Consider the following 23,931-nt stretch of genomic DNA (forward strand, 5'->3'; position numbering starts at 1 on the left):
TGTTCGTGCAGATGCTTCCTGTCTTGCAAACGTCTCCATCTATTGACTCAGGAATCGATCCGTTACAGCCATGCGGATAAGATGCCTGTCATTTTGACTGCTAGTGATACGAGCCGTTGGGATCCAGCACGGCGTTCCGTATTACCCTCCTGAATCCACCAATTCCATATTCTGCTAACAGTCATTGGATCTCGACCAACGCGAGCAGCAATCTCGTGATACGATAAACCGCAGCCGACCGGTGTGGCCGTGCAGTTAAAGGCGCTTCAGTCTGGAACAGCGTGACCGCTACGGTCGCAGGTTCGAATCCTGCCTCGGGCATGGTTGTGTGTGATGTCCTTAGGTTAGTTAGGTTTAATTAGTTCTAAGTTCTAGGCGACTGATGACCTCAGAAGTTAAGTCGCATAGTGCTCAGAGCCATTTGAACCATTTGATAAACCGCAATAGCGATAGGCTGCAATCCGACCATTATCAAAGTCGGAAACGTGATGGTACGCATTTCTCCTCCTTGCACGAGCCATCACAACAACGTTTCACCAGGCAACGTCGGTCAACTGCTGTTTGTGTATGAGAAATCGTTTGGGACTTTTCCTCGTGTCAGCACGTTGTAGGGGTCGCCACCGACGCCAACCTTGTGTGAATGCTCTGAAAAGCTGATCATTTGCATATCACAGCATCTTCTTCCTGTCGGTCAAATTTCGCATCTCTAGCACATCATCTTCGTGGTGTAGCAATTTTAATGGCCAGTAATTTATTCTAGCAGCGAAAGTGTAGTGTCTAGGAAGCCTGCATACTCGGTTCGCTAGACAAACAATCAAACAAATCGTATTAATGAGTTTTATTACAAAAAGGAAATTACAGTACTTAACTTTGACAATTACACAAGCAAAGGGCGACTTACAAAATAAGTAATCTTCTTCAGTGTAGACGCAGATCTGTGCTACATAGGGAGTACAAGGGAAGTGACTAGAGTGGACGCTGCTATCCAAGCCGCAAAATTGTGAAGCTGCTATTCAACTGGGCTGTCACCGGTCTGGCGCGGAGCTTATGTCGTCTTCACATAGGGACCGCTCCTGTCGCGTTGTCGTCCTGGAGGGAGGTCCACTCAGCGTGCGATTGGCTGACTTCCTCTCACAGCCTTCTCTTCCCTGTCGTTCCCGACGGACGTGCTGGCGCTTAACTTTGCTCCGTAACAAAATGTAGAGCAAAATCTGATTGAGTACAGTGTATCTCAAGTGGTTCGACCATACGAAAGTAGTGGTAGGGAAAGCAAATTCCTGGCTTCGCTTCGATGTTTGAGTTTTAAGGACATGTAATCCCTCGCAAAACACAAGTGACACATAGTTTTGAGCATTCATCGCCAGTCGGACGCCTACTAAATTGAATTAACAGAACAGACAGAGACGGTCGCACGAAGAGTGGAACATTTACTCACGGCTTCATTTAGTAAGCCCTGAAAATTTTCCCACATACCGATCACGCAGCGAGCCCCAACAGACAAACAGAATTTAATACTAGTTTGAAGAAAGCTAGAACACGTAATGGATATTGACTTGTATCTACTGTAAGCAATGAACTTTCTCGTAAAAAAAACATTTCTTCGTTCACCGCAGAGATGCTGTGTACGTCGTCGGACAAGATGTTTCTTCCTAAAACGCCGAGACTGGTGCAGAACTAAACTACGTTATGCTATTAATCTACAGCCAACAGACTGATCCCTAAGTTGTCATGGGCGGAAGTATTCTAAGTACACGTTGGATTTTGAAGGCGCACATAGTACTGAAGTAGTAGGTAACTTGATTTCTTGAGGGGAAATGAAGTGTTTTCCACACCACCTATTCAAGAAAAGTGTCTAGTAGTTTTAGATACCGAACACAGCCATCGTCGTATCGTCTGTTAGATGCAGTTCAGTGATAAGTGACATTAATGAGCCTCTGAGTCTTCAGTCTTCTGTAGCCACTGTAGCTGAAGATGAAACGTTCACGTTATTACGCCACGACATGTTCCTCTTCGAATTTCTTTTTCGGCAATCGAAGTTTCGACCTTCCTGCCAGGACCTTCTTCAGAATCTCTTGGCGTCGCCGGTTAGCTGAAACTGCCGAGGACACGTGTCCCTTTCACTTACAGAAAGGGAGTTTTCCCCAGCTTTGCCTGAAGAAGTTAGGTTGTTAGGTAAACTTTTTCCGGCTAGTACTGGTGAGTCATCTTCATTGGATATTCAGCGATAACGAGCAGAGAGAGAGAGAGAGAGGGGGAATGTTTACCAACTACTATTGTCGTGGCGCAGAGGTAGATTCCTGCTGACTGTCTGGATTCACTTCCTCGAAGGCGGGAAGCCATGAATTTGGAAGACCATAGCCGTCATTTCTATTGAAATTACTTTCATTGTTACAAATGTTAACCACTTCGTGGACTTAAAAATCTGGAATCCTTGGTGCTCCACAGCTTTCATATGTTTATCAAAGGACATCTATACATTATGAGGTGTAATAGGAATGTTTATTTGCCGAAACCGCTTTTCGGGTTCATAACGCACTATCAGCGGCATCTGAAAAACTAGGCTGCTAAGTGGCGTCATTACAGAGGACAATGTAAGTTCACGTCCTGTACACACTACAGAGAAGGGCGAATTGTGTATAATATAACATGTACTTAATGTGAAAATTTTATGTTGGATAAACAGGGAGAAACTTGGAAACAATTTGCGTCCACATTAATGTTAGTGAAACCAGTCTCTCAGTATTCAATGTTCGTTTAAGAGAATACAATCATTTTGCTAATGACATTAACAAAAACATCACCATTCTTGACAAAGCAGAGAAAGGCAGATTATTAAATATTCTCGAAGAAATCGAAATATACACCCACATGACATAACAATGAGACAACATAATTAATGATCAAACAGAGCTACGAAATAAGATGTGTATACAAAATTTCAACAGTGTTTTAACCGAATAATTGGGTTTGGAGTCTATGTACTGAATGTAAAACCGCGAAACTGGAGGTGACGTATTGCATTAATTTGCAATTTTATGCCTCTTGTACAATCTACCTTCATACATCAACTGTCGAAAAATTGTAATTTACATATATGAATGCATGTCACAGATACGTATAAATATGATCTTCGATATAACAAAAGACAGATAACACAGACGCCTTGAACTTTCAGTTCCGTGCTTACGCTTTATGACAGTTTTGTCCAACGTGATCAGAAATGCCTTTCGAAATGCCTTCACAAAAGAAGACGAAGTAAATATTCCAGAATTCGAATCGAGAACAGCTGAAAACATGAGTAACGTAAAAATAAATATCCTCTGAGTTGTGAAGCAACTTAAATCACTTAATAAAAGCAAGTCTTCTGATCCAGACTGTACACCAATTAGGTTCCTTTCGGAGTACGCTGATACATTAGCTCTATACTTAACAATCACACACAACCGTTCGAGACCAGAAAGTTGCACAGGTCACACCAATATTCAAGAAAGGTAGTAGGAGTAATTCCCTAGATTACAGGACCATATCGACAACGTCGATACGCAGCAAGATTTTAGAACGTATATTGAGTTCGAACATTATGAATTACCTCGAAGAAAACGGTCTATTGACACACAGTCAATATGGGTTTAGAAAACATCGTTCCTGTTAAACACGACTATCTCTTTAGCCACATGAAGTGTTGAGTGCTACTGACAAGGGATTTCAGATCGACTCCCTATTTCTGAATTTTTGGAAGGCTTTTGACACTACCACACAAGCGGCTCGTAGTGAAATTGCGTGCTTGTGGAATATCGTCTCAGTTATGTGGCTGGATTTGTGATTTCCTGTCAGAGAGGTCACAGTTCGTTGTAACTGACGGGTAGTCATCGAGTAAAACAGAAGTGATTTCTGGCGTTCCCCAAGATAGTGTTATAGGTTGCTGTTCCTAATCTACATAAAAGATTTTGGAGACAATCTGAGCCGTCTTCGGTTCTTTGCAGATAACGCTGTCGTTTATCGACTAATAAAGTCATCAGAAGATCAAAAGAAACTGCAAAACGATTTAGAAAAGATATCTGAATAGTGCTCAAAGGGGCAGTTGACTCTAAATAACGAAAAGTGTGAGGTCATCCACATGAGTGCTAAAAGGAACTCGTTAAACTTCGGTTACACCGTAAATGAGTCTAATCTAAAAGCCGTAAATTCAACTAAATACCTAGGTATTACAATAACGAACAACTTAAATTGAAAGGAACACATAGAAAATGTTGTGGGGAAGGCTAACCAAAGACTGTGTTTTATTGTCAGGACACATAGAAAATGCAACAGACCTACTAAGGAGACTGCCTACACTACGCTTGTCCGTCCTCTTTTAGAATATTGCTGCGCGGTGCGGGATCCTTAGCAGATAGGACTGACGGAGTACGTCTAAAAAGTTCAAAAAAAGGCAGCACGTTTTTTATTATCGCGAAATATGGGAGAGAGTGTCACAGAAATAATACAGGATTTGGGCTGGACATCATTCAAAGAAAGGCGTTTTTCGTTGCGACGGAATCTTCTCACGAAATTCCAATCACCAACTTTCTCCTCCGAATGAGAAAATATTTTGTTGACACCGACCTACATAGGGAGGAACGATTACCACAGTAAAATAAGGGAAATCACAGCTCGTATGGAAAGATACAGGTGTTCATTCTTTCCGAGCGCTATACGAGATTGGAAGAATAGAGAATTGTGAAGGTGGTTCGGTGAACCCTCTGCCAGGCATCCATGTAGATGTAGAGTTTTCATTGCCTAAGTTTTGAGAGCAGTAACCTATATGACATGCTGTATTCTATGTGCTACGACAGATTTCAAAGCCTGTCGTATTAACTGACACTCATGCCGCTGCTATAGAGTACGCAGTGTAGTCTTAAGCAGACTTGTATTACTGCTATAATATATGGACGGTTGTCATTTTGTAGAAATCGATGTACATACGGTTGCCGGCAGGAGTAGTCAAGCGGTTCTAGGCGCTACAATCTGGAACCCCGCGACCGCTACGGTCGCAGGTTCGAATCCTGCCTCTGTCATGGATGTGTGTGTTGTGCTTAGGTTAGTTAGGTTTAAGTAGTTCTCAGTTATAGGGGACTGATGACCTCAGCAGTTAAGTCCCATAGTGCTCAGACCCATTTGAACCATTTGTACGGTTGTTTTTTCTTCTGTATACATGTCACTGACGATCGGTTCTAAATCCGAAACCGGTTTGGCAAAACATTTCTAGTGTAGCTCACGGTATATAGAAAATGTCCTATAATAAAATTCTCAGACTACTACGGAGCCTCATCTACTGCATGACAAATACAGTGTAATTGTAAAGTCCATGAAATATTTCAAAAAATCTGTACAGATAAATGACAAAGAACAACGAAAGAATATAAATTTTCTGTGTGTCCACCCATTGTGTCACGGAACTCACATCTAATGGGTAGTCGAATTCTGCCTGTGGCCGATTCAGTACCTATGTCAAGAGTAGCGCAAGAACGGCTGCTGCAATGTGGCTTCACAAGTCTTCGAGTTGCTCTGACAGAGACACAACATAGATACTGTCCTAGATGCAACCCCGAAAGAAAAAAAAAATGGCAAAGTGTCAAGTTCGGCGACCCTGGTGGCCGTCGGGTCGTGATACCAACACGGCCCATCCAACGACATGGCGACGTATCAAGCGGGTTATCTCAAATACAACTGTGCAAATGTGGAGGGGTTCCGTCTCGCTGGTAGATGAAATCCCTGCTATCAGCCTCAAGTTGTGGCATGAGCTACAACTGCAGCATGTAGATATATGTGATACCACTGAGAGTTCTGTCAGCGACGAAGAATAGTCCTTTGACTGTCTTGTTGGACACGGCATAGAATCCCGGACGTGTTCGACTGTTACGTGTGGATTCTCTGTCCCGCATATTTGAGTGCTATGTCGGCAGACCTTTACCGACAGATCAAAAGTGGCTTCCTAAGTGAATATTAATTCTTTGCGAAGTCGAATTATTCAAATCGTTTCTGCGTATCAACGCAGAACTGCAGACGGCGGAATTTGTCTTCTTGGATCATGGCTTGCAGAAGCTGGATGTGTGTGTGGCTTCATTCTTAATCACTTACGAAGGATTTTCTACGCTGTTGCCTGAGGGATGTTTAATTGCGCGCTGGGTGGATAGCTAGACTCCACGGGACTTTGCAACATCAATACTCAAATACCCATTGTCAACGGAGATGTTCTAGCATTCAGAGCTCCTTTTTTGCCTTGGTAGCCGCCATTTTCAGCAAATACAATCGGTGTCGCCCCTGTGGACGGTATTCTAAATTAAGGTTCCGTCACCACGTTCACCAAAAACTTCGAGACTTGGCCTTCGTTTGTTAAGTTACGTTTAGCCATTTACCTGTACCGATTTCTTTTTAATGTTTCGTAGACTTCAAAATTACACTGAATTTTGGTAAAAACTACCACTCTCTTCCAATGCCTGTCATCGCTGCATATCCAGCGATAAACAGAAATTATGCGAAATGAAAGCAGCTGTCAGAAGGGCAATGACAGATTCGGTTAACGAATTTGAAAGCAATATTTTATCTGCAGACTCTAAAAAATAACCCCAAAAAATTTTGGTCGTACGTAAAATCTATGAACGCTACAAATAATTCAATGCCTTCTCTTGCTGACAGTACGGGTAATGTAACTGATGATGATGATAAACAGAAGGCGGAAATTATAAAGCTAGCTTTCAAAACAATCGAAAGGGTGGCTGACAAAGTGTTTAGTGTATCTGGGATTGTAAAACAGTTAAGATCCTTAGACATCAGGAAGGCATCTGGCCCAGACGGTATCCCCGTAAGATTTTATGTTGACTATGCTACAAATATAGCACCATTCTTATCCATCATCTATCAGAGATCGCTGGAACAGCGGAAAATTCCACGGGACTGGAAGAAGGCCCAGGTTATAGCAATCTATAAAAAGGGTAGAAAATTGGATGCACACAATTACTAGCTTTTTTCACTGACATCGATTTGTTGTAGAATCATGGAACATATTTTGCGTTCAGACATAATGACCTTTCTAGACTCTCAGAAGCTCATGTGCAGAAACCAGCACGGTTTTAGGAAACAGCGGTCATGCGAGACACAGCTGGCCCTCTTTGTGCATAATATACAACGGGCTCTAGATACCGGCTCCCAGGTTGATGCCATATTTCTCGACTTTCGAAAGGCGTTCGACTCAGTTCCGTACAGTCGCTTTCTGCAAAAAGTACGCGCTTACGGTCTATCCGACGGCATATGGGGTTGGATAGAAAGTTTTCTAACAGACAGGGAGCAGTATGTCGTCCTGAACGGGGTGACTTCAACAGAAACAAGTGTAACTTCAGGTGTGCCTCAAGGCAGCGTAATGGGTCCTCTGCTTTTTACGATTTACATAAACGATCTGGTTGGTGGTATTGACAGCGGCCTTAGACTGTTTGTGGATGATGCTGTAGTCTAGAGGAAAGTAGTATCACACGAAAGTTATGAACAAATCAATGAGGATTTGCAGAAAATAAATGCGTGGTGTAATGACTGGCAGTTATCTCTCAATATTAGTAAGTGTAACCTACTGCGTATAACAAGGCGAAAATCCCAAGTAACGGGTAAGGCGAACTCTAGATTGCGGTTTATTGGTAAAATCCTGAAGCGATGCAGTCCTTCAACAAAGGAAATAGCTTACAATACGTTAATTCGTCCAGTCTTGGAGTATTGTTCATCTGTATGGGACCGTTACCAGTTGGGTCTGATTCAAGAGATTGAGAAGGTCCAAACAAGAGCGGCAAGATTCGTGACTGGTACATTTAGCCATCGCGAGAGCGTTACAAATCTCATAGAAAGTTTGAAGTTTGACACACTTGCAGATAGAAGCCGCGCTAAACAGAAGGGGCAGCTCACTAAATTCCGAGATACAATCTTCACCGAGGATGTAGAGCATATAATATTACCACCAACTTTCAAATCGCGCAATAATCACCATTGAAAGATAAGGGAAATAAGAGATCGTACTGAGGCATTGAGACAGTCGTTTTTCCCTCGCGCGATCCGCAAGTGGAACAGCCGGGGGGGGGGGGGGGGGGGGGGGGGGAATATGACTTTGGTGTGAATTGTGCCCTCCGCCACACACCGCTTGGTGGCTAGCAGAGTATATATGTAGATATGTAGATGTAGATAATGGTCCACCAATAGTAACCGGATAAACTTCATCCAAGAACCTCACTTCATCAGAACAAGTGCAGGAAAACTTCCTTTTATAAGTGGAGGCGACATTGGTCTTTGGCAGTGTTCATGATCTAAGAAGATCCTGACGGAAATGCCAAAAGAGATGTCGAGCGTCAATTGGGTGAGAATAAATTAGAAAAGGAGCATTTAGTTGCCTAACAGCCTAGGAAATTTTACCTTCATTAATGTTCATGTTCAGCAGCAGTCCACAAGAGGATCGGGGGGAAGGGGGGCACGAGAGGATACTTCTCCTCCCCTCCTCACCCCCTTCCACCCCCAGGAATCTGTAATACAATTTAACACAGAATTCTCATACGACACTAGAGGTGATTTTCCAAGAGCCAATTGTAGCAGTATGCTTCTCGAAAGTGACCAACTCATTTGTACAATAAATGGCAGTTTTAGTCTTCTCCCCCAGCCACTTCCTCGCGGGATACATTACAGCGGACGCCCGTGCCTTCGGTGGCGCTGATAGGCCTACACGTGAAAGGACGCAGCCTCAGGTTGTGGGACGAGGCACGTGAGACCTTGTAACGGCCGTGTTGCGAGCCGGCTGTGACTAACCAAGTCCAGTGACTAAGCAGCGTGCAACGGTTGCGTGACGTGACGAACCCGGCCGAGGTGAACGCGCTCGCCAAAACTTACCTCGTCATGAGGACTTCGCACCTTCGGCAGCAGGTCCGAATGTATTTGGGGCTGACGCGTGCGTTGTGAGGAGGCAGTAGAACGGTCGTAGTGCTGTCGAAACCACACCGCATCGCCTGCCCTCTGCACCTCGTCATAAGGCTGCCGTCGCTCTTGGAAGGACAGGCCCGAGCGAGGTGAGTTCCTTGTCTTTGTACTGTTTACACCGAGTTGAACTCGCAGATGCGCTCATCCTTTCCCTCTTCCCTTTGTTCGGCGATTGCTGCGACAGAGAGTAAGCGTAATTCAGTCAGATTTCAAATTTAGTACACAACTCGTAGTCCCATCAGGTTTTGACAGCGCACAGATCCGTATTTATTACCGTGTCAGCTTTGATATGTACTTCATGCTCCCTGTTGATCTAGTTACTGAGCATGGTAAGTGTAAGTGGCGGTGGTTTCCTCGGACCTGCGTTTAACTTACTTTCAGACGCTTAAAAAATTACTGCCAAATGCACCTTCATCCCCACATTAATTCCTCACCAGACAGTATTTTCACTCTGTTGTTCGTACCACTTCCCCCTCGCACTCTGCATAACTTTGGGACTACACGAACGATTCCCGATATTCGGCTTGCTTTTGATGTTTATTGGTTCAAATGGCTCTGAGCAGTATGGGACTTAACATCTGAGGTCGTCAGTACCCTAGAACTTAGAACTACTTAAACCTAACTAACCTAAGGACATCACACACATCCATGCCCGAGGCAGGATTAGAACCTGCTACCGTAGCGGTCGCGCGGTTCCAGACTAAAGCGCCTAGAATCGCTCGGCCACTGCGGCCGGCTGCTGTTTATTGAACGAGCTATTACGCCACCAGCATAGTCGTCTATTTCTTTAATCTAATTAATTTCAAGGTACCCATGAGGGAAATGAATTAAAATTTTTTGTAAATGTTACGCTAAAGTTAATTACGTTGACAATTCAATCCAAATTTAACTCTTACAAGCACAGTGGTTTTATACTCTGAAGACCTGACTATTATAACGAAGTGATAGTTGTTCAAATAACTTACAGGAATGCAGCTGGATGGTGTCATTCGCAACGCCCGTTATTTCGACAGGAGCGCACCCTGCTATTTTCAAGGCATAACTACATCAAGTAAGCGATGTGCAAGGGATTTTAAAACCTTAGCTTTCAGAGAAATTCCGGAAAGATAACACTCACACACAGTATAAACACTAGCACAAACCAAAGATGTCCGACTTCAGAAGTGGAAATGAAATGGAAATGAGCGTTTGGCGTCATTGGCCGGGAGGCCCCTCGCGGGGCAGGTCCGGCCGCCTTGGCGCAGGTCTTATTACATTCGGCGCCACATTGGGCGACCTGCACGCCGGATGGGGATGAAACGATGATGAACACAACACAACACCCAGTCCCTGAGCGGAGAAAATCTCCGACCCAGCCGGGAATCGAACCCGGGCCCGGAGGACGGCAGTCCGTCACGCTGACCACTCAGCTACTGGGGCGGACGACTTCAGAAGTTATCTATAGTGAAATTAATAATCAACGGGTGACGTTGCATTTACTCTGTAAATTATTAACAAGAATTTAAACAAAGACCACCATCTCTATTTATAAGGTTACTTGCCAATTTAATTTCAACAACTCCCTTATTAACACTATCACAATAGCTGGAAGTGCATGCCCGAAATTCGTTGTTGTTATATTGCGTAGAATCACCGGTGCCAGGGCAATGTTCTGCCATGGAGGATTTCCTCTGCTGTTGCAAGCGTGTGTGCCGCTTATGCTGACTACACAGGACCTCCACATCCTGATAATCTGAGCAATATTTGAAGTGCTATAAATGCAAGCAATACGATAGATTCCCTGCTTACGCAAACCAAGATCATCTTTAATGGTACCTAAACGGACCCTGATCTTAGATGGTGGTCGAAAAACACACTTCAGATCATATATCCGCAAAATACGACCAACCCCTTTCGAAATCCTTCTTGCGTGAGGCAAAAATCCAGTCCACTATGGTGCCACCTTGGTACTATGATCAGTCACCCAGTACACAGTTTGTCGAAAGCGCAAGGCATGTCTGATCTGTCTTTCACTGTAACCATTCTGACGGAACGTGACTTGCGAAGGTTGTATGAACTTCGCAGTAGCAGAGTGAGACTGCAGTGTGCGCTGTCATTTTTGCTGAGGTGTTGTGACCAAAATATTGTTCCAACATTTGCCAAAGTTGTGCAAGATATTCATTCTCCTGCTCCCAATCGCGTCAAACAGCGCACTGGCCTAGCCTCTGTCCGTGAAAGGATCCATTACACTTGTACACAGTTGGATTTTGTTTCCAAGGATTTGTTTCGGCTTCATTTAATGACTGCTTCAAAAATTTCGGTTTTTTCGTGATATTGACTGGGTCGCAGTCGGACAGGGGAATTTCTTTCTACAACTGCCCGTAATTTGCCAAGTTTGAACGTTTCCGTGGCTCGGAGTCTGATACTACACCTCAACGTTCTTTGATAAAGCTTTTGACGACGCGCCTTTATCAGTACTAGGGAAAGGATTAAATTTTGCACCAACTCCCAAGCTTTCGCTGGTGGTTGTTTTTATTACTTCCGTTTAACAGGTGGATGTTGCAGAGGTGGCTAGGAGGGAGGCAGGTCGGGTGTTGACTGTGGTAAGTCCACCCAAGAGTAACATCTCAACAGCAGAAAACGCTGCTATACTCAGAGTTAATCCGGATATTGTTATTTTATCTGTGGAGTAAGGCGATGCTATCTTCGTTCTGGACATGCAGTATTACGTTCAAAAAAGATGGAGTGTTTATTGTCTGATTCAGCGTATCGCACGATTAGTGCTGACTCCACAAAAAGGATTGAGAGAAGGGCCAACAGCCTCCTGAAGAGAAATTCCTTATCACAAAAGACAATAAAGAGTCTTAATTCTTACTGTGCTGTTCCACCTAGGTTATATGGCCTTCCAAATGTTCACAAGGAAGGGGTTCCTCTTCGTGCGATTGCGAGTAACGTTGGTGCTCCGACGTACCGCTTAGCAAAACACCTTGCTACTCTCTTGAGCCCTATAGTACGTCAGCGTGAGCACGACTTAAGAACTCGACGGATTTCTTACGTAGATTACAGGGAATTAGTTTGAATGACTGAAATTCTAGTAAGTTTTGATGTGGTCTCTCTCTTCAAACGTGTTCCTCTGTCTCCTTAGCTACGGTTGATTGATGTTACGTTTGGTGATGAATTAACGAATCTGTTTTGACATGTGTTGACTTTCGCTTACATTTTATTCAACTACCAGAAGTAGACCAGACAGATGGAGTTGTGATGGGAAACCTGTTTTCACCTGCTATTGTCAGTAAAGACTTCGAGGAAAGTGCCTTGGACTCGGCGGCTTTGAAACCTGAGTGGATGATACTTTTGTTCAGTGGCAGTGACAATTTGAACAACTTTTTACAAAAGCTGAATCCCGTCCACCCAAATACTTGCTTCACGGTGGAGGTGGGAAAGGATGGCTGTCTTCCCTTTCTTGATGAGTTGATCAGGAGGGAGGTTAGTCCCTAACTTGCATCTGTAAGCTGATAGTAGTTACTATCCGTCTCAACATGAGAGGGTAATTAGTACCTTGGTTCACAGGGTACATGTCGTCTTAGACCCTGAGATTTTGTCAATTCAGTTACCCCATCTCGAAGTCATCTGTCGTCAGACTGGTTATAGTGAAGGACAGATTAGACGTGCGTTGCGCTGTCGCCCAACTGTGCAGTGGGTGGGTAATGGTAATACCTAGGTGACACCAACGTCTACGGCCTTTCGTCTTACTCAGGGAGCATATCGAACTGCGTTGGTCGTAATTTGCGGAAATATGAGGTGAAGCGTGTCTTTCGACCACCATCTAAGATCAGGGTCCTTTTAGTATCACCGGAGGCTGATCTTGGTTTACGTAATCTGAGTGTCCACAGTACTCCTTGCAGTTGTGGCTGGTCAGGTACTGGTCAGACTACCAGGACTTTGCAGGATCGATGTGCTGATCACAAGCAGCACACCACACTCTTACAACAGCCGAGGAAATGTACGGAATATAACAACACAATACGGAGATTTTGCATGCAATCCAGCTATTGGGATAGTGTTATAAGGGCTGCTGCTGAAATTAAATTAGCAAGTAAACTTATAAATGGAAATGGTGGTTTTTGTTTAAATTCTGCTTGGAATCCTGCTGTCTGTCATGTCAAACAACAGAGGGGCAGAGTTTATGCAACCTCAGCCGTTGATTATTGACTTCACCATCGATAACTTCTGACGTCGGCCATCTTTCGTTCGTGATGGCGCCAGTGTCTTTCTCGAGTTTCCCTGTAAACCGAGGTTTTAAATTCCCTTGCACAGTGTTTACTTGCTGCAGTTTTGCCTTCAAAATGGCATGAGTGGTCCTGCAGAAATGATGACTGGTACCGATGAGGTTGCTCGGCTGCATTGCCGTAAGTGATTTGAACAACGTGTACACCAGGAGAAACCGAGGTCTCACGATGTAACTGTTTCTTTTATGCTGTTAAAATTCACAAAATTGTTGGGTAAAATTCACTGAAACGTCAATTTTACAATTTATAATTGCTCGACTAAGCCGGTAGCGTAATAACGCCGCAATATGAAGACCAGAAAGGATGGAATGCGGCAAATAATTCGTGCAGTCGCAAATTTTCGCAGAGTGTTAGGAGGAATTTCCAGGAAAAAGATGAGGAAATCTCACTGGTGAGGGAGGAGCGTGAGGATGGAGTGCAGTTGAAGGTCACTTTTGTACGTTTTTCTTGAATAACTCGAAAACCGTGGCCTCCAGCGAAAACGTGTCCCAGTACACAATTTACCGACATTACATTTCCTACAAAAAAGGTCGTGCTCTATTTTTCTGTGGGACTAATAGTCTGAGCGTAGCTAGAGAGAGTATATGAAAATCTCGCGCGTGGTTTCATAAGGCCTCGTGTAACGTTGCTTGTTGCGTAAAACGACATCGGTAGGGGCAGCTGAACAACCCTGTGTATGTGCATGGTGTGTTTAAAATGTCACACATTCCTACAGTAATTAACGATGGTCAAAACTAGAAAAAAGTTCCTATAATTATAAGAACGGAAAGCGACAACTGTTGAGATGTGGGCTGTTTCACTGGAAACGACTGATGTGTAGTATTCGGTAGTGTAGGCAAGATTCACCAGATACGGCGCAGACGCAAAAACACGAGAAATCATGGAGGAGAGGCATTAGGATCGCTTTAGTGTCGACGTATGGCCAAAAATTGCCGGTGACAGATTCGTAGGACCATACATGTTTTTTCATCACATTTAATGTGTAAGGAATATCTTCAATTAATAGAAGAATAATCAGTTTTCGAATTAGCGGAAAAAGGACTTCTCATCAGAGATAAATCTAATCTAATATATTAGAGATAAAGTTAGTGAACCGCTTATAGATGTTGACTCTGAAATTATTGGTATACCGGAACACCACATAAACAATTTGTCGAGTCAGATGCTTCCTTTACCAGGATACAGATTATCTGGCTGTTTTTCAAGGAGTTCCTTGCGGACTGGGGCAGTGGCCATGTACGTAAAAACATATATACCATTCGAGTCCATAGACCTATCACGGCACTGCACTGAACAGATATTTGAATGTTGTGCAGGGGCAGTTGAATTTAGTGAAACTAAACTTCTAATTTTTGTTGTTTATAGGTCCCCTAACTCTGACTTCAGAACATTTCTGCTCAAGCTAGAGAGGATTCTTGATCCACTTTACAGGAAGTGTCAGTAATTAGTTATATGTGGTGACTTCAATTTTAATTTTGTATACGATGGTGCAAGAAAAAGGATGTTGGTAGATCTCCTAAATTCATGTGGTCTGATGCAGATTAGGGTACAGGGGAACAGTAGTCCAGCCATAGGTATTATTTTTATTCATTCATTACTACATGGGAATTCTGTTAGTAGAAGGGTGAATGGCCTTTCAGACAATGATGCGCAAAATTTAACACTAAAAGGCTTTTGTACTCAAATGTAGGAAAGTTAATCGAACGGCAATAGAGTTTTTTTAACCTCGTCAAGGAACAAGAGTGGCGGGATGTTTATACTGCTGATAACATAGATGACAAACATAATGCTTTCCTTGACACATTTCTCATGCTCTTTGAGAGTTGCTTTTGATTAATACGTTCTAAACGGGGTACTAGCAGTAAAATGCAGCCTGGGTGACTGACTAGTGGGATAAGGATATTATGTAGAACAAAGCAGGAATTGAATCAAAATGTAAGAAATAGTCACAATCAAGCTACAGTAGCGCATTACATACAGTACTGTAAGGTGCTCAAACATGTTATTAGGAAGGCAAAGATTATGTGGTACGCAGAAAGAATAGCTAATTCACAGGAGAAAGTTAAAACCATATGGTCAGTTGTGAAGGAAGTGTCTGGACAGCAGCACAAGGCTCACGATATAAAGTCAGTTCGTAGTAAAATAATTCTGTTACTGATAAATATTTAACAATCATTTTCTGAGCATTGCTGGTGAATTAAATAGAAATTTAGTCTCTGGAGGGAATCATATAAATCTCTTGGCAAATGCCTTTCCGAGACTGATGTCTGAAATACTTCGCTGTGATACAGACAAGGGGGAGAGTGAGTGAATAATTAAATCACTGAAGACTAAGTAGTCTCATGGATATGCTAGAGTGCCTAGCAGAATATTAAAGCCATTTTAGCCCTGTATTTAGCCGCATTTCATGAACGATTAAAGTACTAAGTAGTAAAGCCAGTTTATAAAAAGGGTGAAAGGGATGATGTAGACAATTTTAGACCTATTTCTATGCCATCAGTGTTTGCTAAAGTTATTGAAAAGGCTGTGTATGTAAGGATAATTGATAATTTTATATCAGGCAATTTGCTATCAAATGTAGAGTTCGGCTTTAGAAGTGGTTTAACAATTGAAAATGATATATTCTCCTTTCTCTGGGAGGTACTGGATGGGTTAAACAAAAGGTTTCGAACGCTAGGCATATTTTTTGATTTAACTAAGGCGTTTGTGTTGATCACAAAATATTGCTCCAGAAATTGGACCATTATGGAATATGGGGAGTAGCTCACAATTGCTTCACCTCTTGCTTTAGAAACAGACAGCAAAAGGTCATTATTCACTATGTTCAGAATGGCTGTGATGTGGGATCTGAGTGGGGTACAGTCAAATGGAGGGTACCCCAGGGATCAGTGTTGGGGCCACTCCTGTTCCTTATGTATATAAATGATATGCCCTCTATGGGTAACTCTAAAATATTTGTGCTTGCTGATGACACTATCTTGCTAGTAAAGGATGTTGTGTACAACATTGGCTCAGTTTCAAATAGTGCAGTTCATGACATAATTTCATGGCTTGTAGAAAATAAACTGATGCCACTTCACAGTAAGACTCAATTTTTACAGTTTCTAACACACAGTTCAAGAAAACCTGACTTTTTAATTTCACAGAATGGACATATGATTAGTGAAAGTGGACAGTTCTAATTTCTAGGTGTTCAGATAGATAGTAAACTGTCGTGGAAAGACCACGTTCAGGAGCTTGTTCAAAGACTTAATCCTGCCATTTTTACTGTTCGAGCGGTATCTGATGTAAGTGATCGATCGACACGAAAATTAGTCTACTTTGCTTATTTTCATTCGCTTATGTCGTATGGTATTATATTTTCTAAAAGGATAATTTTGTCTCAGGAACCGGAAGTTCGTGAAATAAGTGGTGTAAGTTCGCGAACCTCTTGTCGGCCTGTGTTCACTTTTCTGGGTACTTCAACATTGGCCTCTCCATATATATATTCTTTACTGTCATTTCTTGTTAGCAATATGAGCTTAGTCCCAACAATAAGAAGCTTTCACTCAGTTACTACTTTGCAGAAATCAAACCTGCATTTGGACTGGTCTTCCATAACTCTTGTGCAGAAAGGTGTGCAGTATACTGCTGCATCCAGTTTCAATAAGCTACCACAAGACTTCAAAAATCTTAGCAGTAACCCACGCCCTTTCAAATCGAAACTGAAGAGTTTCCTCATGGGTCACCCCTTCAATTCTGTCAAGGTATTCCTTCAAAAATTAAGCTGATTCTTGTTGTATTGTTGATTGCGTTTACTTAAACTTATGGCCTGACTTTTATCGGGTTCAATTAGGTCAAATGGCTGTAAGCACTATGGAATTTAACATCTGAGGTCACCAGTCCCCTAGACTTAGAAATACTTAAAACTAACTAACCTAAGGACATCACACACATTCACTCTCGAGGCAGGATTCGAACCTGCGACCGTAGCAGCAGCGCGGTTCCGTTTTTTGGGTTCATAAACATTTTATTTTGATCTGTTATTACTATTATGTTGTAATTTCATGTATTGACACCTTCCATGAACTTGGAGGTTTGCTCCTCAATTTGGTTCTTGACGTGTAAATAAAAAATAAAAACATTTGTAGGCCACGAGGAAGAAATACGGTACTGTCAAAAACGAGCTGAAAAGATTTAGAAGAAGGATTATATGCAGGCGAAATGCGCAACGACCTGATAAATCTCTGAAAATGAGTTGTTCATACTATGCCCTTCTGACTCCCACACCGATGACGTCAATGGTCTATAGAAGTTCGCTTTCACTACTGACTTGCATCTCGGTGCGCGTGTCCTGCATCGATTAAAACAAGCTGTTTCTGGACGGCGCGACCGATCACGCCACGTGAAAGACGTGGGCAGACGGAGGCGAGTATACCAATGAGAGCTCGACGCCTCAAGATGGAAACAAATTTTGGTACGAATAGTGCAACGAATTGCTGTAACTGAAGAGGAATTGAGATTTTTGGACTTTCTGAACAACGCTGCAGCATATTTCCAGTTCTCGAGCGAAGGTAGTAATGACGAAGCGAATTTGTGCTCTGTTCCACAGATTACGGCGAACAGTTAACATCGGCAAAAATCAAGTGATAAACAAATGATTACGAATCATAACTAATGATTTCGAATAAAAGTGTCCGACAAGACTGGAACCTTTCACCTACGTTTTTAACATGTACACTGATGAGCCGAAACATTATGACCACCTGCTTAATAGTTGGTTTGTCCGTCTTTGGAATAAAATACATCACTGATCCTGCGTATCGGGTATTCGACAGTTTGTTGGTAGGTTTGTTGAGATTTGTGGCATTACGCTTCTACGCACAGGTCGTGTGATTCGCGTAAATAACGGGCCGCTGATTTGCGAACTCGGTGATGGTGTTGTGGCGTATCAAGACAGCCACGCCACTCGGAAGTAGCCGAAATGCACGCGTTAAATTCAAGCAGGCTTGCTGAGGTCTGAAACAGGATACGTAATGAATACTATAAAGAAAAGTACGTAGCTTCTTTAATACTTAACTTTAATCCATTATTTGTATACAGCATTCTTGATGATACAAGTGAGACTCTCTCTATAAATGGTTAATGGCGCCTTGCTAGGTCGTAGCCATGGACTTAGCTGAAGGCTATTCTAACTGTCTCTCGGCAAATGAGAGAAAGGCTTCGTCAGTGTAGTCGCTAGCAACGTCGTCGTACAACTGGGGCGAGTCCTAGTACGTCTCTCTAGACCTGCCGTGTGGTGGCGCTCGGTCTGCAATTACTGACAGTGGCGACACGCGGGTCCGACATGTACTAATGGACCGCGGCCGATTTAAAGCTACCACCTAGCAAGTGTGGTGTCTGGCGGTGACACCACAGATGGCATCCGATTGCGACCCAGATCAGTTCCATAGGGTTTACATCGGTCGAATCTGGTTACCGACACATCAACTTGAGTTCACTATAATGCTCCTCAAACCACTGTAGCACAGTTCTGGCTCCGAGACACTGACCGTTATACTGTTGAAAGACGACATTGCCGTAGTGGAAGACGTCAAGCATGAAGGGCTGCAGCTGTCAGCGCGTCCTCGCTTACTAACACAGGTCCCATGCAAGCGTAGGAGAACGTTTCCCACAGCACTGTGCTGCTTCCACGAGCCTGCTTCCGTGGCGCACTGCGCATTTCGAGCCGACATTCACGTCTATGACGGCGTTCGTGGAGACGACCATCAACGTAGTGTAGCAAAAATGTGCTTCACCCAAAGAACCGACACGTTTCCGCTGATGGACGGTCGAATCCCGATGGTCAAATTCCCACTGCGACCGTAATTGACGATGTCGTTGAGTTAACATGTGAACACGTAGGGATTGTCTGCAGCGGAGCTCCAGTCAACAATGTATGGTGAGCAGTGTGCTCCGGAACACTTGTGGGGGCGCCAGCATTGTGCTCTTTCGGCAAAGTAGCCACAGATAATCATCGAAGCTATTATACAGAGCACACAAACCTCCAAACCCCACGTTCTGTGAAGAATTGTGGACGTCCAACCATTTAGCGCCTAGTGATAGTTTCACTGTCCTTCTACCTCTTTCCGTACATGCTCACGACAGTAGCAGCTGAACATTCAACCAGCTTCGTCATTTTCGTGATACTTGCCACAGCCGAGCGGTTCTAGGCGCTTCAGTCAGGAAACGCGCGACCGCTACGGTCGCAGGTCCGAATCCTGCCTCGGGCATGAATGTGTGTGATGTCCTTAGGTCAGTTAGCTTTAAGTAGTTCTAAGTTCTAGGGGACTGATGACCACAGCAGTTAAGTCCCATAGTGCTCAGAGCCATTTGAACCATTTTTTTGAACAAAAATGAAACAGGTTATTTTAAAAACGAAAGGTGTAAAATTTGATGACAGCAGGAGCAGTATGTTACAGGTGCTAATTTTTGCAGACAATCTTTTACTTGTAGGCGATACTGGTTGCAATTCGTTATTAATAAACTGAAACACGTCTGCTCTCAAAAAGTAAAATTAAAGTGATGGTATTCATTGGGAAATGTCCTTGTAGGTAAAAATAGTTATTGATTATAAACATGTGGAAGAAATTTCTCATTTCATCTATTTCGGATACGACAACTATGAGGACGATGTAGAGATAAATACACTCCTGGAAATTGAAATAAGAACACCGTGAATTCATTGTCCCAGGAAGGGGAAACTTTCTTGACACATTCCTGGGGTCAGATACATCACATGATCACACTGACAGAACCACAGGCACATAGACACAGGCAACAGAGCATGCACAATGTCGGCACTAGTACAGTGTATATCCACCTTTCGCAGCAATGCAGGCTGCTATTCTCCCATGGAGACGATCGTAGAGATGCTGGATGTAGTCCTGTGGAACGGCTTGCCATGCCATTTCCACCTGGCGCCTCAGTTGGACCAGCGTTCGTGCTGGACGTACAGACCGCGTGAGACGACGCTTCATCCAGTCCCAAACATGCTCAATGGGGGACAGATCCGGAGATCTTGCTGGCCAGGGTAGTTGACTTACACCTTGTAGAGCACGTTGGGTGGCACGGCATACATGCGGACGTGCATTGTCCTGTTGGAACAGCAAGTTCCCTTGCCGGTCTAGGAATGGTAGAACGATGGGTTCGATGACGGTTTGGATGTACCGTGCACTATTCAGTGTCCCCTCGACGATCACCAGTGGTGTACGGCCAGTGTAGGAGATCGCTCCCCACACCATGATGCCGGGTGTTGGCCCTGTGTGCCTCGGTTGTATGCAGTCCTGATTGTGGCGCTCACCTGCACGGCGCCAAACACGCATACGACCATCATTGGCACCAAGGCAGAAGCGACTCTCATCGCTGAAGACGACACGTCTCCATTCGTCCCTCCATTCACGCCTGTCGCGACACCACTGGAGGCGGGCTGCACGATGTTGGGGCGTGAGCGAAAGACGGCCTAACGGTGTGCGGGACCGTAGCCCAGCTTCATGGAGACGGTTGCGAATGGTCCTCGCCGATACCCCAGGAGCAACAGTGTCCCTAATTTGCTGGGAAGTGGCGGTGCGGTCCCCTACGGCACTGCGTAGGATCCTACGGTCTTGGCGTGCATCCGTGCGTCGCTGCGGTCCGGTCCCAGGTCGACGGGCACGTGCACCTTCCGCCGACCACTGGCGACAACATCGATGTACTGTGGAGACCTCACGCCCCACGTGTTGAGCAATTCGGCGGTACGTCCACCCGGCCTCCCGCATGCCCACTATACGCCCTCGCTCAAAGTCCGTCAACTGCACATACGGTTCACGTCCACGCTGTCGCGGCATGCTACCAGTGTTAAAGACTGCGATGGAGCTCCGTATGCCACGGCAAACTGGCTGACACTGACGGCGGCGGTGCACAAATGCTGCGCAGTTAGCGCCATTCGACGGCCAACACCGCGGTTCCTGGTGTGTCCGCTGTGCCGTGCGTGTGATCATTGCTTGTACAGCCCTCTCGCAGTGTCCGGAGCAAGTATGGTGGGTCTGACACACCGGTGTCAATGTGTTCTTTTTTCCATTTCCAGGAGTGTATATACAGATTATGACAATTAAAGATAATCTGAAAGAGAATACTAGACTGGTACCAAAATTCACCCTTTAAATTATGGTAGCTAGGACAGTACATCTTTATGGAAGCGAAACATATCTAATTAGTAAAAACACAAAAGATATAGGCAACAGGGATGAAATGCCGTAGATCAATGTACATTACTTGATCAGATAACAAAACATTGTAGTCAGAAAAGAGCTTAAGGTTTTAGGATTACTAAAGAATAAAAGCTGGGGAAAATGAAGTGGGAGGAGCATTAAATAGCAGAATGTTAAACATTGTTCGCAACTGCAAGTCGATGTGTTGAAGGAGTGTCGCAGCACTAAGAATGAGATGGTATTTATGGGAGTCGGAACGGTTGAAACGGCCCAAAATTCTTTGAAAGCGAAGAAACTGTATTGACTAGAGAGACTGTAACAGACGTTTGTCAACCAGGATGTGCACTAATTTACTAACACCTGTACAAACGAGCTATTGAACTTTAAACAAGTCCTGTACCATTAGCGGTACAAAATCAGTGTTTTGCGGAATCGCTATCAACTGCAGTCATATAATTTTGGAACATACTCCTACGTTTGGGTTCGGCAACGTAACTGGTGACTTTCCAGTCCTGACGCAATGCGATTCTCCCGCGTTTGGAAGGACGTTTTTACTGCCAATGTTACTGCATCCTGTCAGACAAATTTGAGCTCCGCAACCACAGTTCGATGTTCGCTTTAAGGTTTTCCGTCGTTTCCATTGTCTGGAGGCAAATGTCGGGATAATTATTTTGAAAAAGAGATGGCCAATTTCCTTAACACTGAGGAACAGACCCGCCCTGTTCAGCTTTATCACTGCGCCTTCAACACGTACCGCTGCAGCTTGGATACACCAAATATCTTGTAGGTTGTCTACATGTGGTCGTATGTCTTGTGCATACACTGTGCCATTCCGCTGTGTTTTAATCACCTCACTGATAACATTTGCATTTTCGATGACGAATAAAGGAATAATGCGCATAAAAATAAACTTCTATTTTGGGAAAATTGTTCTTTAAATACTGCTCGTGTCCACACATTTCGTCCCAAACAAATGTTTAATTTTTCACCCGCTAGTAACTCATTTATAGCTCTTGCGTATCTGCCGGTCGTAGTTCTATGTTATGCACTACTGTTTCTGTAGCGATTTGGTCTTCTGAAATACACAGCTGTATCAGTATTTTTTATTAACAACGATCGGTTTCAGCCTAGTATCAGATTATCAGTTCACGGCACTAAGGAACTAAAGTAAAAAAAGAAGCTTGTAGCATTACAAAACATAGCTGTTACTTAAACAGACATTACATGTGTCACATCACACATTAATGTAACGGAGAACGTACAAAACACATCTCTGCTACGCGTTTACACGATTTGAATAGCGGTTGTAAGTCGCAGACTGTTCCATTACTAATAGTGGATACATATACGTCACAAATATCTTTTGTCAACCTCAAACACGCTTTTCTGTTCGTTATCATGTCCTGAAGCGAATGGCTCAAACATCATTTAATGGAAACATTGCGGAGACACAATGATTACTGATTAAAACTGTTGTCAATATATCACAGATACCCATAATACACCTAATTCAGCTACTAAATGAGCGCACTAGGCTTTACAACATTTTTAGTTAAATAACAGACCATTTTTATTTTGTGGCCACTGCATATCATTGACAAAAACATTGTGAGGAATACCTAAACAATAAATTCAATGAAAGCAATAAAGGAACTATAGATACTGTGTAACATCGTCGTCCTACATATCATCGCCCTAATAATTTTTTTTAATATTTGTTTCTTTAATAAAAAAAAATTGTCTAAGGAACCGACATAGGCTTATTGCCACACGTATTCCATAATTTAATAATCATCGTTTTCTGATCTGATTAACCTCACCAAATCCACAGTGTCACTACATTATCTCATTATCTATTTAAGCTAATACCAACCAGCAGTCACGCAGCATATCACTGGCAACATTATTTGTGTCTTTTCTTCTTTGGTCCAATGGAACCGGTGATGGTCTGATCCCTGAACGAAATCCATCGTCTTTAATAAAAAATACCGATCCTGCTGTGTTTCGTAATGCAATTTTTAATCATCATTAAATGTGTAAAACATCACCTACACATAATATTTGTTCTTCTGTTATCTTTATTCCGATTAACGTTTAAACACTGATTGTACACAATAGTTTTATAGACCAATAAACGCGATGACTGGCTGAACAGATAGATATTGTGTCCGAATTTTAAAAATATATACGATGGCAGTTCAATAAGTAATGCAACACATTTTTTTTCTGAAACAGGGGTTGTTTTATTCAGCATTGAAATACACCAGGTTATTCCCCAATCTTTTAGCTACACAACACTATTTTTCAACGTAATCTCCATTCAATGCTACGGCCTTACGCCACCTTGAAATGAGGGCCTGTATGCCTGCATGGTACCATTCCACTGGTCGATGTCGGAGCCAACGTCGTACTGCATCAATAACTTCTTCATCATCCGCGTAGTGCCTCCCACGGATTGCGTCCTCCATTGGGCC

This window comes from Schistocerca cancellata, chromosome 3, assembly GCF_023864275.1.
Source record: "Schistocerca cancellata isolate TAMUIC-IGC-003103 chromosome 3, iqSchCanc2.1, whole genome shotgun sequence".
Classification (NCBI taxonomy): domain Eukaryota; kingdom Metazoa; phylum Arthropoda; class Insecta; order Orthoptera; family Acrididae; genus Schistocerca; species Schistocerca cancellata.